The sequence below is a fragment of the Acipenser ruthenus genome, chromosome 5, assembly GCF_902713425.1.
Source record: "Acipenser ruthenus chromosome 5, fAciRut3.2 maternal haplotype, whole genome shotgun sequence".
NCBI classification, from domain to species: domain Eukaryota; kingdom Metazoa; phylum Chordata; class Actinopteri; order Acipenseriformes; family Acipenseridae; genus Acipenser; species Acipenser ruthenus.
This window is the reverse complement of record NC_081193.1, coordinates 86,150,635-86,170,335: the sequence shown is the minus strand read 5'-3', so window position 1 is coordinate 86,170,335 and position 19,701 is coordinate 86,150,635.

Below are 19,701 nucleotides of genomic sequence, written 5' to 3'. Positions count from 1 at the left end.
GAAATGACTGAGCAATAAGGGCAGCAGTATGGCGTAGTGGTTAGGGCTCTGGACTCTTGACCGGAGGGTTGTGGGTTCAATCCCTGGTAGGGGACACTGCTGCTGTACCCTTGAGCAAGGTACTTTACCTAAATTGCGCCAGTAAAAACCCAACTGTATAAATGGGTAATTGTATGTAAAGATAATGTGATATCTTGTAACAATTGTAAGTCGCCCTGGATAAGGGCGTCTGCTAAGAAATAAATAATAATAATAATATTATGCCTCAGCCTACGTGAACACGACACAATGCTATCCTAATGTTCAGATTAGATTCGGTTGGCAGTGCTGTGAAGTAGACACGCTAATCAGAGCCCCAGTAGTCCAAACTGACATTGAATTCATGATTTTTTTTTTTTTGTATTTCTAAATTGAGCACTATTGAGTGTTTAATCGTTCAAGACAAACTGATCTATAATCAAAACCATGCTATTGTAATGATATGTATGCTGATGGCAGCCGTAGATTGAGATCACTGACCTTTCTATTGAGACTGAAAACAAACAGACCTCCAGTGGTGAAGGTTAGCGGATTATTATGGTTCTATTTGCCATTTATTAAAACAAAAAATCCCTTTAGATGAAAAGATAATCCTGTTTTTAGGAGGCCAGGAAGGTTTCAGAAAGTCCTGAACTGTCTGATATGAAAGACCTTTTAAACGCCTTTCATATCAGACAGTTACTGATAGCAATGAGTCACCCTTTCTATAAGCACTCTCTTTAAACACTCGGTAAAAGTCTTCACAGGGGTACAATACAGTGTCGAATACAAGGAGTAGTTCAATCATTCAGTGGCTATGTGTTTGTTGTTCCATCATTCAGTGGCTATGTGTTTGCTGTTCCATCATTCAGTGACTATGTGTTTGCTGTTGGTTCTCACTTAAGAAGCAGCAAAATTCAGTTTTAGAACTTCAGAACTCCAAAACACTGCAGTGTATCAATATACAGTAGTGTGTAAATGTATTAGAACACCCCATTGCATCTGTTTTGATTTGTTGTACATATGCAATCAAACCAGTGTAACTGAAAATGTTGGAAAATTGTCAGAATAGTAAAGTTAGTGATTGTCTAATTTTAATTGATGACTTTAATAGACCACACATGCAATTCATTTAAAATAGTTAGAAAAGGAACACAGCCAGAAATGGTAAAATGCACAAGACTTGGTCTAATATTATCACACATGTTTCTATATCTCCGATTTACTGACTGAAAATTGAAATGCTCACACCCAGATATTTTCATGCAGCTACACTGTAAAACATTTTATCTCATGAACCAGCTTATGCTAATTTTAGTTCAAGCAACTAAAAAAAAAAAAAAAAAGTAGAAATAGTTGGTACAACTTCAACGCTTCTCAACAGTCTAAATTTACTTGGATTAAGTTGTATCAATTAACATTAAGTGTACTCCACGACCCGACTGTACTGTTGAATTGCACATGCTCTGAACAGATACACTTACTGCATTCAAAATCGCCGGCAGCAAGCCAACAGTCTATCTCTGTCACAAATTGTTGTGGATGGTTACGGTTAGCAATACTGCGAATTTTGCAGTTACAAAGTGAGTAAACTTCTCAATTATTATTGGAAAGTGCAGCTAAATATTAAAGCGTGTTTGAGCACAGTAAGCATTTGCTTTCCTTTTCCAAGGAATGTTCGTCCGGTTAACTTTGGTTTTATTTGTATACACGCATTTGAATAATTTACACACTACAGGAGCACACAAACTTAAGCATACTTTACTGTTTTTTTGTTGGTGTTTACTACCTGTTTTTAATATATTGTTTAGATTAATTGTGTAATTTTATAATTAAGTTTTTCTTTGGAAATATAAATACTACATTTTATTCTCCGTGCATTTGCATAATTGCTGATAATTCTGGAACAGTATTTATGTTTTAAAATGAAGTTTAATGTAATACATAGCATAGGATCAGTTTTAATAGTATGCCTACAGCCCTTGTAATTCAAACAATGGTAAAACTGCTGCCTTGTTTGGCTGACGTGGGGCCTTTGTGTTTTGTCAGTGTCCTGCTGTCACCAGTTAGGGGACATTTTAAGTGTTTTCTTCCCCACCGATTGCAGCCTTAATCCTGTTCACGTGACGACTCCCCTCCGTCGACAATGTTGTGGCGACCCCAACTGGTGAAGAGAAGAGGGACAGCCCTCAGTCACACAGCATCAGCTACCCCAACCCCAAAAACTTCCCTCTCAACCCCCAATTTCTCCCAGCTCGCATACAATGTTAGATGGGCAAGGGTGTGGGCCCGTCTCCCTGTAATCTCCTTAGTTAGACCAGACCTAGCAACACTATACTTAACTGTGGTGGAGTGGGGTTGGCCTGAATGAGGAGCGAGGGGGGTGTAGGGAGAAGTAGTCTGGAGGTAGGAGTGTGCAGAAAGGTCGAGACAGCGATAGGCATGAACAAGACTTTTGAATTGGATGCGAGTTGCCAACTGTCTGGTTTTCGTCCGGACATCCGCTTTTAAAAATATTTGTACAGCGTCCGGTCAGAACCACTGACTGCACAGCAAATCTTTGTTCACTGTTCATTGCTGTTTGGGTATTTCCATTCTCGTCGAACCAGTCCTTTCAACGCTCCACTGTGCAACTTTTCAAATATTTTTTTTAATGTATTTATTTTTTTTACTGTCGGTCCGTTAAGTTTGAGAACTACACTGAAATGTATTCTGTGTTATTTTACCATTCACTGCTTCCCGAGATACGATTACTGAGCATCTATATTTAAAAATTTTTTTTTAAAAAATCACGCACAGCACCCGGTCGCTTCACTCGCATTCTCAGGTTTTGTGCTCAGCACCCCTACCCCAGAGCAGTGGTGTAGCATGGGAGAAATGAGGAAGGGGAAAGACAAGTCGAGCAGCAGAGTTTTGGATGAGCTGGAGCGGAAGGTGGGAGGCCGTCCAGGAGGGAGTTGCAATAGTCCAGGCAGGACAGTACCAGGGCCTGAACTAGGAGCTGAGTGGAGTAGTCGGTGAGGAAGCCTCTATCCCTCCTCAAAAAACCTACCCTCAACCCCACCTCCCTCTAGAAATACTTTCCGCTCTGCTCACTCCACTGAAACTGCTCTCCTGTCTGTCACTAACTCGCTAAACTGCCCGAGCTGCCTCTCTCTCCTCTGTCCTAATTCTCCTTGATCTCTCTGCTGCCTTTGACACAGTCGATCACTCTTTTCTCCTATCCTCTCTTGCTGACCTGGGAATCTCTGGCACTGCTCTGGCCTGGTTCTCCTCCTACCTCTCCGACCGCACCTACCAAGTAACCTGGCGTGGCTCAACATCCACACCTCACCCTCACTCAACAGGAGCCCTCCAAGGATCAGACTTGGGTCTTCTCCTGTTCTCTCTCTACACCTGCTCCCTGGGCCCCCTCATTGCATCCTATGGTTTCTCATACCATTTCTATGCTGATGATGCTCACATCTTCCTCTCCTTCCCCCCCGACCCCACCATCCCCTCCCGTATCTCTACCTGTCTGTCTGCTATCTCCTCCTGGATGCACTTGCATCACCTCAAACTCAACCTCTCTAAATCTGACCTCCTTTTCTTCCACTCCTCATTTTCCCCCTCCTCTGATCTCTCTGTCTCCATTCCTCGCAACCAGTTCAAGACTCTTGTACTCACCTACCAATGCCTTGACCAGACTGCACCCAGCTACCTCCAGACCTTCATCTCTTCCTGCACCACCACCCGACCGCTCCGCCTGCACTAGAAGACTGGCTGTACCTGTTCTACGCTCCCCTGCCTCCAGAGCCCACTTCTCCACCCTCGCCCCGTAGTGGTGGAACAACCTCCCTATGGATGTGAAGACTGCCCAGTCCCTGACCACCTTCCAGCGCCTCCTCAAGAGACACCTCTTCAGACAACACCTGTAAAACTCCACTCTTCCCTTCTGGACAATATAGCACTCTGCCTTTAATGCACTTTAACTTGCACTTATCTGCTCCCTATTTTACTGTATTTAATCCTGCACTTAACCCAATCTGTAGTATCTTGTATTTCACTTGCACTTCTATCTAACCCTGATGTAACTATCAACACTGTTCTCTGCTCTTGAACTGCCCAGATAGCAAATCGTACTGTGTTTTGTATTTGCTTTTATTGGGAATGAAGTCATTGTATTTTGTATCTTGCTCTTAATTGTACTGTAATTCTTGGTATGTATTTTTTGTATATAACTGTACGTCGCCCTGGGTAAGGGCGTCTGCTAAGAAATAAATAATAATAATAATAATAATAATAATAATAATAATAATAAAAAGTCATGCCTTTTAACATGGGCATCAAGTTGGAATTAGTTGCAGAAACAGAAGGGGCAGATATTTACTCCATCCATTTTGAAATTAATATTTGAGAAAATGTAAAACGAAAACAGTAGATAGTGTTTCCTACAATGTATGGAACAGGATATTAAACTTACAAAAAGTAGCACTTTCCAATAAGATGCTGTCAACTTAATGTTCTTATTCCATATAACATAAATCACCATGCCTTGTAATTACTCAACTTCGTGTCATGTTGTACAAATTTGTTGTTTGTTGATTTAAATCAAAATAGCCTTACCTTACCTTAGTTAAATTGCATCAACCTGCAGTGTTTTACAATGTAGGTATATAAAGGATATACATGATCAATCTTGAGGTGTTCTAACAAATTGTTAGTCAAATACTATGTAGTTCAGTAGTTCCATTTCCTGTTTAAACAGCCACACTGAAGACCTTTCTCCACCCCATCTCCTAGCTGTGTCAAAGAAAGACCTTGTCCTACTGTCCGGTCTGATGGTGAGTTTAAATGAAGAAGCAGTGCAGCCCAATAACTATCAATGATTAAATCCATCAGCACAGTACATTACCCAGCACCTAAAAATATGTTTCGGTGCAACACCTAAACCAAAAATAACTGCAGCATAACGCTTCCTACAGAGACAACTCCAGAGAACACGCAGGCTGCACTTTCTCTCTGCTTTGGTAACATTTAACTTTATTTTTTGGATGTAAACTAACCTCGGGGTTTACACCTTTTTTTTCATGCTAGTGTTTTTCAAGTAAGATAAAAATGGGTATTTGCATTCACAAGACAATTTTAGTCAGAAAGACATATCAGAAGTTCCCCTTGGGGAATATAATGAGATTACACAACAGGTGTTTTTTGTTTAATGGCACATCAGTTGACATTGATAGGAAGACAGCTCAGATTCTAAAGCCTTTGGTTCTAAGATGTGTTCCTCTTGGTGGGTGTAGTTTTAGCTGTGTTGCCCCTTCTCTCTGGAACTCTCCGCTCGGCTGCATTCAGGACTCCACATCAGTGTTGAATTTGAAATCCACTCTTAAGACACGTGTTCTCGGCAGCTTTTTTACAGTGATCCTGTGGGCTTGTTCTTAAAATGTAATGTTTCTGTAATTATTTGTATTATCTTAGGAATTGTTTTATTATTATTCTTATTACTATGTTCCTGGTTGTTTTTTCATATTGTGCAGCACCCTGAGACACCCTGGTGTGAAGGGTGCCATATCAAATTATTATTATTATTATTATTATTATTATTATTATTATTATTATTATTATTATTACAAACTACAATAAAGCTTTTACCCTGAAGTGTAATTACACCATTTTTTTTTTATTTTTTTTTTGTGAAAGGAAAATAGCAAACCACTGAACAGTGTGCCTGCCTGGCTTATTACTAGTTGCAACATTAACAGTTTGAGCAAAAAAGACTTGCAAATATGTTAAATTTCCAGAATTGATGTGTTGCATACCAGCAAGTATGAAAAACATTGCAATATTTCACTCGCAAGCTGATTGACTCTTTCAGCAGTTCATCTGAGGAATGAGTTTAAGTAAGCCACTTTTTCTTCGTCTGCTCACACAAAGCCTGTGTTTTTGAATAAAATAAATCTCAATATTTCCAAACTTTTCTTAAACAATAGTCTAAAACAGTCTCATAGTTTATCATCGTTTTAAATAAATCCTTTCTGTGAATAGGACCCATTATTTTAAGCAGGCAGGCGTGTACAGGCAGGAAGACCCTTAAGATGACTGTGCTGTATGCCCCCGCCAGCTTCCGCTGCGATGGGCTCTTGTGTGAATTGGATTGTGGCGTTGCTTTCTAGCTGACAAGCACTCATAAACTCCTGAATTCCCAGCGATCAATAAAATGTCAAGCTCAAGTCATGCAGAGTGACTCTTGTCAGTTGCTGTAAAAATCACCTGTGCAAAGTAATGTGATGTTCACCTAACACCTGGGAGATTACCTTGGGCAATATGAATGTTCTTCTGTACCATGAGCTTCCTGTCTTTTCATACAGACGTGCTCAAATTTGTTGGTACCCTTACAGCTCATTGAAATAATGCTTCATTCCTCCTGAAAAGTGATGAAATTAAAAGCTAATTTATCATGTATACTTGCATGCCTTTGGTATGTCATATAATAAAGCAAAGAAGCTGTGAAAAGAGATTAATTATTGCTTATTCTACAAAGATATTCTAAAATGGCCTGGGCACATTTGTTGGTACCCCTTAGAAAAGATAATAAATAATTGGATTATAGTGATATTTCAAACTAATTAGTTTCTTTAATTAGTATCACACATGTCTCCAATCTTGTAATCAGTCATTCAGCCTATTTAAATGGAGAAAAGTAGTCACTGTGCTGTTTGGTATCATTGTGTGCACCACACTGAACATGGACCAGAGAAAGCAAAGGAGAGAGTTGTCTTAGGAGATCAGAAAGAAAATAATAGACAAGCATGGTAAAGGTAAAGGCTACAAGACCATCTCCAAGCAGCTTGATGTTCCTGTGACAACAGTTGCAAATATTATTAAGAAGTTTAAGGTCCATGGAACTGTAGCCAACCTCCCTGGGCGCGGCCACAAGAGGAAAATCGACCCCAGAGTGAACAGAAGGATAGTGCAAATGGTAGAAAAAGAACCAAGGATAACTGCCAAAGAGATACAAGCTGAACTCCAAGGTGAAGGTACGTCAGTTTCTGATCGCACCATCCATCGCTTTTTGAGTGAAAGTGGGCTCCATGGAAGAAGACCCAGGAGGACTCCACTTTTGAAAGAAAAACATAAAAAAGCCAGACTGGAATTTGCTAAAATGCATATTGACAAGCCACAATCCTTCTGGGAGAATGTTCTTTGGACAGATATGTCAAAACTGGAGCTTTTTGGCAAGTCACATCAGCTCTATGTTCACAGACGAAAAAATGAAGCTTTCAAAGCAAAGAACACCATACCTACAGTGAAACATGGAGGAGGCTCGGTTATGTTTTGGGGCTGCTTTGCTGCGCCTGGCACAGGGTGCCTTGAATCTGTGCAGGGCACAATGAAATCTCAAGACTATCAAGGCATTCTGGAGCAAAACGTACTGCCCAGTGTCAGAAATCTCTGTCTCAGTCGCAGGTCATGGGTCCTCCAACAGGATAATGACCCAAAACACACAGCTAAAAGCACCCAAGAATGGATAGGAACAAAACATTGGACTATTCTGAAGTGGCTTTCTATGAGTCCTGATCTGAATCCTATCGAACATCTATGGAAAGAGCTGAAACTTGCAGTCTGGAGAAGGCACCCATCAAACCTGAGACAGCTGGAGCAGTTTGCTCAGGAAGAGTGGGCCAAACTACTTGTTAACAGGTGCAGAAGTTTCATTGAGAGCTACAGAAAACGTTTGATTGCAGTGATTGCCTCTAAAGGTTGTGCAACAAAATATTAGGTTAGCGGTCCCATCATTTTTGTCCATGCCATTTTCATTTGTTTTCTTATTTACCATATTATGTTGAATAAAAAATCAAAAGCAAAGTCTGATTTCTATTAAATATGGAATAAACAATGGTGGATGCCAATTACTTTTGTCAGTTTCAAGTTATTTCAGAGAAAATTGTGCATTCTTCGTTTTTTGTGGAGGGGTACCAACAAATTTGAGCACGTCTGTATATTATTGACTAGCGGTATGAGAACTGGTTCACCGTCTCCATCTTTGGTGCATGCAATTGTTACATTGCAAATCCTCCCCCTGCCCCAAGAAGAGTATAATATTCTAGAAGAATCCATACAGTATATTACACCATTGTTTTCAATATATTGCAATAGGTATTTTGTTTTTGTATTAAAATGTTTGGAATGTTAACAAGAAATAAGTTATTACAATAATATTGAATGACACGTTCCAAGCTGCGTGTTCTAAAGTAATTCCAAGATGATGTAGCTGTGTTGGATTCTCACAATGCTGTATAACTATTGACTGTTCTTAATATTGGTCTGATAATGTTTTCAGCATGCTATATATAACTCCTGTATAGCATTGATTGTTAACCTACCTGGATACCAAGAGTTACAAATAAAGGTAACGTGGAATTAAGTTTGATATGTATGTGTTTGGGGTGGCTCGTTTTCTTGTTTTCAGTTTGTCAGGAAAGTGACTTTAATGAGTTCCTCTACCTCTTGGCTGATTGCAGAATGAGAGCTGAGTCTGATCATTTTCTTGCCGGTCCTGTGGGACTAATTACCAATGAATTGCAGCATGGCGCCACACCACAATCACTGGAATGATAGATACATACAATGCTGTACCGGTTCCCCACTTTCAGATGTAATCATTAATTACTTTGTGTTGGAGGCATGTAATTAAGCCGAGTAATTGGATTTGCTTATGTGCTCTGTTATTAGCTACGTATATGTAATTTCTAAGCTGTCCATCAACCCTTGAAATGGTTGAAATTGATACCTGATTCTCTAAGTGACTTGTCTAAGGTTTTTTATCTGGTAAAAAGGAGGAGATGGATTTCAATGCCCTGAAAGATTTGGCGTTGAGATGAGATGTCGAAGATGAAATGAAGATATGAATACAACACAAATTCTATCTGACGTGAAGGACACCTCAAGGGAACCCAGAACTCCTTTTTAAACTGCATTAGCAGATGCATTTATACAAACACTGTTGGTTACGGGCACCGTTCCATTAGTATGCGCAGCCTGGCATGGGAAGAGGAGGAGAGCTCGGCGAACAGGGAATAGGAAATGCCTCTTGAAAATAAAGAAGGAAACAATGAAAAGCTGTTGGGAATGAATAGAGACAATCCAGAAAAGTGGAAGTAGACCGAACAGAACAGTCTGAGTTTGAGCTGACCACAGAGGTAATAGTGTGTATGTGGTGTTATTACAGTGTAATAACATTATAACTATGCACTGATAATTTAAAGCATATAAACAACACATGCTACTGAACCCTGGAGGTGATCTCCCAGCATTGGGAGGTTGGGCTCCTGATTAGTAGTAGGTACTGAACCGTCAAGAAGATGCAAACCAAGCATGGGCTGACCTTCCTCCTGCCATGATTCAATTACTCTGCCCCTTGAAAGTGATTTTGAAAGTAAATGCAGCTTTTTGAAATGAGGACTCACTGAGCCGATGTGGAAGATTAGGCTTCTTCAGTGGCACAGTCAGCCACTTGGGTAGCATTACCCTCTAGTGTCCCATTGCCCATCGCGGTGGAGGTTACATTCTCTTGTTGTGTAGAAAGCATTTTTGCCATCTAATTAATTCCTCTTCAAGGCAATGCATTGCACACATCCCCACATTTCCTCCTTAGAAAAAGAACACATGTTATTCAAAGAGCCGCTCGGAGAAGGGAGCTTGAATAGGGTTAGAAGTGTTAATATATTTAAAGAAAAAAATCGACATCTACTTTTCTTTCTACACAGCTGAAGAAGGGCTTCTGGCTGAAATGGCTAAAATAAATTATTTTTTAATCATGTAAACCTTTTTTTGTATACATCCCCCCAAAAAATTTGTACAGTGCAGTTCTACCTCCTTTCAAATATACAGTCAGCACTCACGTATCTGACCCTATAAAATGTTGATTTCAGTGACGGTTAAACGAGTGTGACGCATATCTGATTATTTCATCTGATTTGACGTGTACGTAGGTGAGCACGTCGTAACCTGGCCCCTACCATCCAAACAACCCCCTGTCCTGAAACACACACATATTTCGTATGGAAATAAAACATGTGATGGGTTTGAGGAACTGTACAGGGAGATGTATATTATAGAGCATATGTTTCTTTTCTTTGGCACTGCTGCCGTTTTCTTTCTTCTTTTTTTCTTATCACGAGAGATGGATCATGGTGATGGTAGATCGTTCATGGAAGATTTGATTCAGCAGGGTCAAGGCAGGATATTTACAGCAATCTGTCTCGAATGTTTAACTATCTGAAGACGGTCCTCCTGTTAGTTTTGTTTTTCATCCAGAGGGGTCGTTCATTGATTCTATCATTGACATTTGTTAGCGCATGAGTTGGGGGGAATAACACAGCAGTAAAACACAAACACTTGTCTGTTTTTCAGGGAACACTAAAAAGGTACAATGTCAGAAAATGCATAGCTGAAAGGACTGTGTTTTAAAATAAGTAGGCTTCTATTTAGATGTACTGTAGTTGATTTTGTTGGTACAGTACTATATTTTAGACAGAAGTAGTATTTTAATTCAGAACGATATATCTGAAAATATCACTTGCCAAAACAGACAACACTTGGACTGTAATACAGTACATACTTTTAAATCCAGTATGTATTGTACTATCATTATGTAAAGTTCCCCATTAACTACCCGACAGCAAAATGAAATCAAAATGTTACCCATGCACAGAACTGCGTACAACGTAAAAGGCAAGGCAATTTAACAAAAGATTTTTAAAAAAGTATTTCCATAATTAAAACAGTATCCAAAGTCAGTATTCAAAATTGTGGAATATAGTGCTCGATAAGACCCTAAACGCACAAAAATAACTAAAGATCACTGATTTTTTTTAAAAAACGTATCACATTGTCTAAAACTGTTTAATTAACTTTTACAATACCGTGTCTTGTCTCGTTTGCTTTGTTTTTGGAGGAAGCGCTGTGTAACTGCACAATAATAAAGACAGAAGAAAAAAAAACAGCGGGCTGTGACGGTTCAACAAGTAAATTGAAGAGATGGGCTTTGTATCAGAAAACTGGTAATGGAGTCGGAAATCGCGTGTGACAGGTAAGTGCATTCATTTGTTACATATGTATATATAATGGGGATTAATACAACGGCGGTAAAACACGACTGACGTGTATCTGGGTAACGGATATCCGAGTGCTGACTGTATATGTGTATCATTATTTGTCACGCTTACTAACTGTTCCAGAAAACAATGTTCCTGAAAAGACTGTGGGGAAGTGAAGTGGATGTGGATGCATTGCAGCAAATCTCCAAGGGCTTCTTTGTCTGTTCAGCAGAAATGAATAGCTGCTCTTCTCTTACAAGCATACAAAAAGAGCAGTCACAATTAGCAGAAATGGAACAGTTCACAAGACTCGCTTGTTTGTAAAGCATCCCGTCTTTAATATTCACAAGCTACAGATGTTCCTTAAGCTGTGTTTGTGCAGGTCTATGTAATAACAGTGGGGGGGAAAAAAAATCATCACCCTGCTATCATTTTTTTTCCAGCATGTTCATTTGTACAATGGAATGTACACTGCACTACAATGCAGGACGGCTGGTTTTTTTTTGGTTTTTTTTTGCAGAACTTTCAGTGGAAAAGTCCTTCTGTTAAGTTATAGAATTTGATTGTGTCTCTAATTACTGTACTGTTCATTGCATATGTAAGTACACAATTGTATCAGAAAAGTGTTATGGTTATATCATACAAAAAATGTACACATTAAGTACACTGCAACTAAATATAATAACATTGTAATTATATGTGAATACACATATATGTACTAAGTAATTACACAGCAATTTGAGACACTTCATCTAAAGTGTAATGCAGACTTTTATTATAACACCCCCCCCCCAAAAAAAAATAAAATAAAATAAAATAAAAATGAGACAGATAAATTATGAATTTGGAAACCAGGAAGAAACATTGGCAGAATACATTTATTTTAAATGTAGTATTTTATATGGAATTATAAAAGTACAATCATTGGTATAAATGTGCAACTTGCAACCAGTATCCATTTGCATACATTAAATCAAAGGTGCAGCACGATGCAGGGAACATATCTGAGACAGGAAAATGTACCAAGTTGCTGTACCAATATAGATATTCCTTATATATTATACATAGCATACAGTACTAATGTTACAAAGAGATCTGAATTGCTGTAGGGTATTATAGGGTGTTTACTATTGCTGTAGGGTATTACGTTTAACATCTACTGTATTGTGCATCTATATACCTTTAGATAAGGGGATAAAGATCACCTTTCAGAAGCGCTGATAGGGGAACAGATATACACAGAGTTTCCTCCAGCCCTCCTTCGTGTAGAGCCAGTGGTGACATGTGGAGAAATGTGTATGTCAATACAATATTCCAATCCATTGCAATCAATGGAGATACATTTTGGAAAATGCTTTTTTTATATAGTACAGGATAAACTAGCTATACATGATGTCTTAAAATGTATCTGTTTTAAAATTAGCTACACAAGGAAACGTAAGACAGTTGAGGAACAAGCCATGCATGCACTTAAAGTAGACAAACCTTTTTTTTCTTTTTTTTGTGACCCCGATGCATTAACAGCAGTGTGGAGTAGTGGTTAGGGCTCTGGACTCTTGACCGGAGGGTTGTGGGTTCAATCCCCAGTGGGGGACACTGCTGTTGTACCCTTGAGCAAGGTACTTTACCTAGATTGCTCCAGTAAAAACCCAACTGTATAAATGGGTAATTGTATGTAAAAATAATGTGATATCTGTATAATGTGAAATAATGTATAATGTGATAACTTGTAACAATTGTAAGTCGCCCTGGATAAGGGCGTCTGCTAAGAAATAAATAATAATAATAATAATAATAATAATAATAATAATAACAGGCTCTTCATGATAGTTCTTAAATATGTGTTTGTTTCAGTTTTTAATTAAAGTGTGATGCACAAACAGAACTGTGCATCACAAACCACTCTAATGAAGAATTCAAATGGGAAAAGTAATTGCCAAGCTAACTTTGGGCATTTTCAAACCTAAAACAGTCCTTCCAAAACTATTTTCACATGTAGTACATTTCAGTTGTAGGTTTGAGAATGACAGGAAGTAATTCAGCAGTTACCACTGCTGCAGCTCCTGCTGCTGCAGTCTTGCAAGGCAGCTCCCATTCAAATGTATTTATTTGGCTGGGGTTATACTCCTCAGTTGTATGCAGGATCTGCTCTTTGTTATTTTCCCTGCTAATGGAAAGTCATGCTCTGAGTGGTACTGTAGGATATCAAACACTTTTCTTAAAGGTGGACTAGCATCTCTACACTACGAGCAAAAACTATTTTATATATATCTACTCACATGGAGAGAGATTGAAATTTAAATACCAAGTCCTGATCCCTTCCAATGACTGATGACATGGAAACTAATCGTATTAGTGAAGTGTTGAGGGAATGCTCAAGTCATCTCAGATACTGCATGGTTTCTCTTGTGTAGAACACATTAAACGCACTACTGCAACAGCATGAATTGGATAACAGGCATGAGCATATAACGGGCTGTAATCATACCTGCAACAGACACACTTCAAGGGGACTGTATGCAACTGCTGTGCTCTACGCAGCCAGCTGCCATTTCACTAGAGGTAAAACGACACACTGTAAATATCAAACACCGTTCCAGGTGTTTTCCAGGGTATATTTGGAAGTTGATTGCATTTCTTATTTTTTACTGTGCATGCTAATATAGTAATAATACTAATAATAATAATAATAATAATATGCATGTATTGTTTTTAAACCCTTTTTCTTCATGCTGATATAACACACTTTGTTGCAACCCCAGCTTGCTGTGTATATTTACTGTAGTATGCTTTGTATTAGGTTTTCAAAAGTCCCTCCGTTACAATCGTGTAATGTGTCATAGGGTATACAGTAGTACAGATAATAAACTGCTATAACAGTTTCTTTTTTGTACTCCTGTTTTTGTACCAGTGTCTTCAGTGATGTTAATAAGGGGAGAGATGGGACCAGAAAGTATTAAGCATCACTTTAAAATATTGCCCACCGTGGTGAGGGTTGGGGGTCATAAATATCATAATAATTTAGTAATAATTATTAAATATTTTAAAATATATATACATATAAGGTGTCTGAATAATATATCTCATATGGCTATACATTCATTGCATGCAAAATACAGTATCAATTCTGCATTTCAAACAACCTGAGTTCTGTGCAGATGTAGAAACTAAACTAGGCACGGTATCCAGTAGGGTCAATGTGCCTTAAAGGGACAAGCAGGTACTTTGTTTTTTATGGTGAGTCCTGATAGATAGATAGATAGATATTTACAGAACTGTGTATGTTGGTTTTGTTTTTATGAAAAGGGTCTGCAATGGTAATTTCTACAACAACTTTCCATTCAGCTTAGTACCAACTTAGATCTTGTAGAAAATTAAGAGACAACACCAATCAACTTCTCCTAATCAAATGAATTACTCTGATGCAATGAAATGGTTGTTTAGGACATTATGTTGTGTATTGAGAATGGTGAGGTTGGGTGCCATAGCCCACCTCCATGTATTCAGCATTGAACACCCACCTGGTCCAGATTTTCTAAGTAAGAAGTGACTTTGGTACACGTAGGAACCATTACATTGATATTCTCAGTGGTCTCGTTCTATTTTTGTATTATTGGGATTTAGCACATCTCTCCCACTAAACCTTATTAGAAATGTATTGCATTAAAAAGATACTCAGCACAGCATAAGCCTCAAAGACCTATAGCATACTTAGAAACTGTTTTGCAGTACGATATGTTTTATTTTTGTACAGACCAAGCCATTTCAATCTGTATGGATAATGCCGAGCTAAGGAATGTGTTCCTGTCCTGCATTCTATAGATTAGAACAAAGACAACCTATTCCTCTCCTCTGTTAATATAATATGGTTGTCTTATATATTCGTCTTCCACAGAAACTTGAAGAACTTGGAAAGTAGTCTTTAATTTGCTATGGAAGAGATTTCAGATATAAAGTCAAACTGGTTAAACAGACTAAGCAGCAATCTACCAGTGACCTTCACAACCATTGGACAAAAGGATCAAATCCATTTGAACACGCATTAATAGAGCGTCCATCTCATTACCTCGGGGGTCAGTCAGCTGCAATAACTTACATTAGCCCAATAGGAAGCTTTCTAGCAACTTTCTAGAAACTTTTTGTTTTTTTGGGGGGGCTCCCGAGTGGCGCATCCAGTAAAGGCGCTCCGCGCGGAGTGCAGGATGTGCCCTATAGCCTGGAGGTCGCAGGTTTGAATCCAGGCTATGTCACAGCTGACCGTGACCGGGAGTTCCTAGGGGGCGGCGCACAATTGGCTGAGCGCTGCCCAGGTAGGGAGGGCTTAGGTCGGCAGGGGAATCCACGGCTCACCGCGCATCAGCGACCCCTGTGGCCGATAGGGCGCCTGTGGCTCAGCAGCGGAGCCGCCAGATCTGTGTTGTCCTCCGGCACTATAGGTCGGTGGCATTGCTGTGGATCTGCAGTGCGAAAAATGACAGCTTGGCAGGAGCACGTTTCGGAGGACGCGTATTCCAGCCTCCGTTTCCCAAGTCGGCGGGGGGGTTGCGAGCGGTGAGCCGGGGATACAGATAATAATTGGGCATACTAAATTGGGGTGAAAATCGGGGTAAAATAATTGGCGACGAATAAATTAAAAAAAAAAAAAAACTTATTGTTTTTTTTTCTTGGTGATTGTTCGCTGTACCTTGAATTTGTATTGATTTTTGAATGCATTTTGGGAATTGAGTTGGGAGCTAAAGAGCTTTCTCGATTTGCTAATTAATGTACGAAACTCCACTGGGACAAGCATAGGAAATGACCTCTGCTATTTAATACTAGTAATAAAGATATAGTTTCATACAAAAGGACTTGGCACTGACAGGTAAAACAGTGATTGTTAAAAAAAAGAGGAATCTATATTCCCTAGACCACATTTGAGTAATTTGCAAGAAAGCATTAAAAAAAACCAATAAATTGCTACTGCAATTTTAAATTACAGGCTTTTTTCATTTTTTTATTTTATTTATTTTTTGGTCTTCAAAGCAGTGCTCATTTAAAGTCAAATAGACATAGGACTCCATTTGATCAGTGTACATCCACCCACATGTGGATATTCATTTTATAGCATTGCATCAACCGCATATGTTCAGGGGCAATCCCAGGAAAGCCATGGATAGGTGGTTTATTCTACCTCGACGATTCCAATAAAACCCAGCTGTATCTAATCCCAGTGGGGTAAAGGTTGATTGACCCCACAGCCAGTACAGAAGCCGTGAATAGGATGATCAAAGTTTAACACAAGAACCAGGAACTGGTATCAATAACAGGCAAAATGCACTGGAGCAAAGAGTCTGGGAGATTATGCTGTTTGTTAATTGCAGGGGATATGTAACATAGCCTGCATGTAAACCAGCTTCGTGCTGGAATCAAGTTGGTGTTTAGTCCAATTCAAGTGCACCCAGGTTCAGAGGTGTTGATACCAATTCAGTTTGGCATGTAAACTGTTCATTTGTTTTCAGGTGAAAAATGTTAAGTTACAAAAAGATGGATTTACTGAGCCTGTAAAAGTAGTATATTACTTTTGTTTTGTTCTTTATAGAGGACAAATATAATAAGTCAAAGACCATTACAGAATGCTTGTTGGTACCACTGACCAAATTAGCGTCCTTGTCCTATGAAACCATGAGAGCAAGGAGGCATCCTTGTAAACCTTGACAGAGTTTCCCAAAGTGTTTTTCACGATCAACGTAAGGAACTGCACTATTTATGATTCATGTTTACTATCTTTCATCATAACATACAGCTTGTTATAACATGCAAATACTCTGCACTGGAAGGTCTTGAGTAAGAGAACTGAGCGCACCATGCTTGTATCTTAATCTTTTTCAGGATTCTTTTAAAAGTAGCTTTTTTTATATAGATCTAGACCTACAGTAGTTTGTTTTCAGTTTCAGCAGATTGTCATATTCATATTGTGCTTTTATTATATATACAGACGTGCTCAAATTTGTTGGTACCCTTACAGCTCATTGAAATAATGCTTCATTCCTCCTGAAAAGTGATGAAATTAAAAGCTATTTTATCATGTATACTTGCATGCCTTTGGTATGTCATAGAATAAAGCAAAGAAGCTGTGAAAAGAGATGAATTATTGCTTATTCTACAAAGATATTCTAAAATGGCCTGGACACATTTGTTGGTACCCCTTAGAAAAGATAATAAATAATTGGATTATAGTGATATTTCAAACTAATTAGTTTCTTTAATTAGTATCACACATGTCTCCAATCTTGTAATCAGTCATTCAGCCTATTTAAATGGAGAAAAGTAGTCACTGTGCTGTTTGGTATCATTGTGTGCACCACACTGAACATGGACCAGAGAAAGCAAAGGAGAGAGTTGTCTGCAAGAGGAAAGAGGAAAATCGACCCCAGAGTGAACAGAAGGATAGTGCAAATGGTAGAAAAAGAACCAAGGATAACTGCCAAAGAGATACAAGCTGAACTCCAAGGTGAAGGTACGTCAGTTTCTGATCGCACCATCCCTCGCTTTTTGAGCGAAAGTGGGCTCCATGGAAGAAGACCCAGGAGGACTCCACTTTTGAAAGAAAAACATAAAAAAGCCAGACTGGAATTTGCTAAAATGCATATTGACAAGCCACAATCCTTCTGGGAGAATGTCCTTTGGACAGATGAGTCAAAACTGGAGCTTTTTGGCAAGTCACATCAGCTCTATGTTCACAGACGAAAAAATGAAGCTTTCAAAGAAAAGAACACCATACCTACAGTGAAACATGGAGGAGGCTCGGTTATGTTTTGGGGCTGCTTTGCTGCGCCTGGCACAGGGTGCCTTGAATCTGTGCAGGGCACAATGAAATCTCAAGACTATCAAGGCATTCTGGAGCGAAACATACTGCCCAGTGTCAGAAAGCTCTGTCTCAGTCGCAGGTCATGGGTCCTCCAACAGGATAATGACCCAAAACACACAGCTAAAAGCACCCAAGAATGGATAAGAACAAAACATTGGACTATTCTGAAGTGGCCTTCTATGAGTCCTGATCTGAATCCTATCGAACATCTATGGAAAGAGCTGAAACTTGCAGTCTGGAGAAGGCACCCATCAAACCTGAGACAGCTGGAGCAGTTTGCTCAGGAAGAGTGGGCCAAACTACTTGTTAACAGGTGCAGAAGTCTCATTGAGAGCTACAGAAAACGTTTGATTGCAGTGATTGCCTCTAAAGGTTGTGCAACAAAATATTAGGTTAGCGGTCCCATCATTTTTGTCCATGCCATTTTCATTTGTTTTCTTATTTACAATATTATGTTGAATAAAAAATCAAAAGCAAAGTCTGATTTCTATTAAATATGGAATAAACAATGGTGGATGCCAATTACTTTTGTCAGTTATTTCGGAGAAAATTATGCATTCTTCGTTTTTTGTGGAGGGGTACCAACAAATTTGAGCACGTCTATATATATATATATATATATATATATATATATATATATATATATATATATATATATATATATATATATTATACATGTAATCATGTGATTTATCTTATGAATAACTGTGTTTATGTTCCTGAACAAATAAGTAAGTTAACAAATGTCCTTTTATGATTTCAAATAATATTTGTTGAGGATGTAATGCATTAGTTCATATTAAATTTGGGTTTCATTGCAACTAACTATTACAGATTGAATAATGATGGATGTCATCCAGATGTTAAATGTTTATTTATACCCAAAGGAAACCCACGTCTAGCTCAACTGCAATCAGGGCATTGGAATAACATAGGGAGCCAATTAATAGATCAGAAGTACTGGTTTATCACAAACGCAAACCACTGTTTCATTGTTTCAACTGAAACCTCCTCATTCTAATGGTAAATCTGTTTGTTAGTTGCCAGAGACTGGTGCTCAAAAAGTAAGTTAACCAGATCCAAGACATGGATCCCTATTTGGAAGCAAAAACAATGTGACGGTATGAACTTGCATGAAACAATTGAGTTGCAGGAAGCAGCCGTTTCAGCATTGCTATCCTAGCTTCATAGCAATACATTATTGCATTCCTCTCTCATAATGTGCTGTCGTGTTAGCTTCAAAATAGCTTTTATAAAGGTTTACCATAGTAAAAGCAAAACAAAGTGTTATAAAGCAAAGGTAAACATTGTAAAGAATAGTGAGAAATGGTAAAGCATGTTAATAAACCTGGCAACCAGGGTACACTATGGTAAATGCATAGTATAACTATGGGAAAAGCATGGGGGGAAAACTGCAAAAATACAGTACAGAAATACCATGGTACACTTTTATAAAGGGGCCTTTTGTTTCAGTTTTGTGCTTTGTGAAGCGCTGTAGTTAAAATATCAAATAAAAAGCATCTATAAAGATTGCATTAAAGGTGTTGATGATTATTGCAATGTAATTAATGCCACACAGCCAGTGACAAAGCGTCATGTCATGTAACATATGCCTGTTCTCATTTATACCATTCTTTTTAATACATATACAGATGTATTAATTATTTATAACAGATTAGTAAAGTACCACCACTCTTTGTGTTTGAGATTATATATATATATATATATATATATATATATATATATATATATATA